We start from the raw sequence: 2,907 nt of genomic DNA on the forward strand, positions 1-2,907 counted from the left end.
CCAAATCCAAATTCAGTAACTCCCAGTTCTGCAGCATGAAAAACAGTTTCACTTCACAATTATTTTCCATGCAGACATCGCAAAAGCAGACCAAAATGCGGCAGCACAAACAATCTTCAGTAATCCATAGACCGACCTGCGCACCTCATCACCTCTCAGATTGCCCACACACAGAGATCATGAAAACAAACCACATAGCATTCCCTTGGAGAGTACATGCATAGGAGCTCAATGGTGCAACAACAGCAGATCAATACAACACCAAAACAATACATGTGAAATGGATCATCGTCAGTTACGACTCTAGAAATTGCATCTCGAATTACATAATGAACAGTTCAGATCCGCACTCACAACTTTCCCTTCTCTGCAGTCCAAATCACATTCAGCTACCTCTGCATGTACATTCTGATGTGTCAATACGAGAATGGATTCCTATACATTTGATCCTTATGATAATGGGCCAGGTGTGCTGGCAGTAGGCTTCCTTTGTCCACCTCTTCACTATATGTTTGACTGGAATCTGATTCACACGGATAAAATCGATGGCTTACATTTCAGGAAGAGGACAGTTCATTGATAAAACTGAACAAAGTTTCAAACCATACGGGGACACATTTTCATGGTACTCACCAAGCATCCGCAGACGATATCCTGCATGCAATACGTCCTCTCTACACTCAATCTGCTCTTCCAATACCTTATGCCAAAATCTTTCTCCCATGAATATATGTTGTAAAAATTGTACGCCTCTCCGAGGGAGTCGAAACTTGTATCTACTGTGGTACAATCACATTCTCTGTAGGGTTCTATGCAAAACCCCTCATGGCTTTTAGGCAGTCACGCGTGACAGGCACAGTGTCCTGCAAGGTTGTGCTGCACCTATGATTGTTCAGAAACAAAAGGCAGTCACGTGCGACGGGCATGGTGTCTTTACCCTGCAAGCCAACTGTGTTTTTTTTGGGGAAGCAATAGCTTATATTACTTGACCAACAACAGCAAGTTCATGCTGTATACAATTGTTCAGAGATGCCGGGACCTAGTATAACCGCGCACACTCCGGCAAGGAGCTAGAAGCATGTTTGGCAGTTAAATGTGCAGCTAAATTTAACTCAAGCCTTACAAAGCTGAACTGGAAAATAAAAAAAAAGAACCACTGAGCTCTTGGATTTCAAGGAGAATAGGTAGAACAGAAGCACGATTCTTCTTGTGGCTTTTCCATATCTCAATCAAACCCTCACAATCTGTTTTCAGGTGAACATTTGTTTAATAATCTCTAATGGGTTTAAACTTTTTACTGTCGACTATACTAAAAAAATCATCATTTGACAGAATAAAAACATGACTCAACCGAATAGCATTTTCATAATGTACATGAACAATACTTACTGGAACATTCGAGACTTTCATGGGGATATAAAGCTACTTTTGGTCATCCATCAAGCGGAGCCGAAAGAGAACAGAGATGGCTTCAAATGTTCAAATCCTTGACAGAAGGTGCTCCAAGATTCTTCCTGAACTTGTTGTGGCTATCATTGGGACGCCTCTCCACCTTTAGTAAATAAAAAATATGCATATATATGCAAAGTAAGAAGATGGATTTTGTTCATCGATCTTACCTATAAAGCAATCATCAACATGCAAAACAAAGGCAAATATAGCATGATTTTTTCTAATCACAGGGAGCAATCAGCCTACCAACACAGGCACATATCTATGAATTTTCAAAATGCATACACCAAACATACTACAAACACCAGTACATAATTTAGTAATTTCCTTACTGCAGAGATCAACCAGCCTGAAAACATAGGCTCTCGTATAGTAAAAATTATCTAAATACAGGGAGCAAACAGTCTGCAACCACCAGTACATAAATCAGAAATCTTTTCACTACAGAGAGTAATTAGCCTGCATCCGTACTTCGAGAGACTACAGGCGCCTGAATTTTGTGAATGCAGAGAACAAATCAGTGTGCAAACACAGGCACATACAGCAGGAAATTTATTAATGCAGACAGCAACCCGCACTTGCTCTAACTGCATGATATATTCAGTCATTTCTACTTCCATTTTCTAAGTCACAGAATATCGGATGGAAGGCAAAGTTTCTACTTCACCAACCTTTTGTTCCACCCCGGTGCTTGGGGATTCATCTTCCCCGTCGACAGCTCCGACCTTGGTGGCGAGCTCTCCCTTCTGTTCGCCGCCGCCTCCTTTGCCAAGAAGATTTGTGCTTCGCCGCTGTCCACCGCCGTTGCGCTGCCTCCCGCTCCGCCTGCAATGCCACTTGCAGATCCGCCATGGCAGAGACATCGACAACCACAGGAACCGGCTCCCCTACCTCCTCAAGCAGACTAAATCTGAATCTTGCAACAAATCCATCTCTAGATCAGCTAACAAGAGGGCTACAAAATGGAGGCAGCGTCCCTGGAAAAAGCAAAGATCCATGCACCTACTAATTAGTTGCACCAGAAACTCCATGGCGGCACGCCGGCGACGCCAGTTGCCTCCGTCCCCAGGTCTTCAGCTTCCAAATGACACACGCCGTAGCCGAGAAGAATCTCGGTCCTGCCCTCAATTCGTTTCTGCTGCCATCACTACACGGAAAGCCAATTTCCTGGTCCACGGATCAGACGGGGATGCGGGCTCTGATCCACACGGCTCACCACGTGAGACCGACGGCCGTCCGCACTATCCTCAGATCCGTCAAACCTGCCCCGCAGTAATGGCCCACCACCCAGCGCTGCCGCATACGTATTTCGCTACAGCACTCGATTTTCTCGCGAACCGCCTGCGCGCGTATAGAACTCTGGCACAGATCCACGAGCGCTAACTGACGACGTAGATAACGAGCTCATTTGAGCTCGAGCGCAATTAGTCCGCGTCCATTAACACAAGTGAAAAT

At 44.7% G+C, this 2,907-nt stretch overlaps 1 long non-coding RNA gene across 1 annotated transcript; it reads right to left on the minus strand.

Moving 5' to 3' along the window:
• Positions 1 to 238: 238 nt before the first annotated feature.
• Positions 239 to 2,608, minus strand: LOC119334510. The gene is made up of 4 exons (XR_005161378.1): positions 2,455 to 2,608; positions 2,124 to 2,362; positions 634 to 1,552; positions 239 to 523 (listed from the first exon to the last, which is right to left on the minus strand). It is a non-coding gene; the product is annotated as an uncharacterized LOC119334510 (long non-coding RNA).
• Between the last annotated feature and the right edge of the window lie 299 nt (positions 2,609 to 2,907).

The sequence above is a fragment of the Triticum dicoccoides genome, chromosome 7A (assembly GCF_002162155.2).
Source record: "Triticum dicoccoides isolate Atlit2015 ecotype Zavitan chromosome 7A, WEW_v2.0, whole genome shotgun sequence".
In the NCBI taxonomy this organism is placed as follows: domain Eukaryota; kingdom Viridiplantae; phylum Streptophyta; class Magnoliopsida; order Poales; family Poaceae; genus Triticum; species Triticum dicoccoides.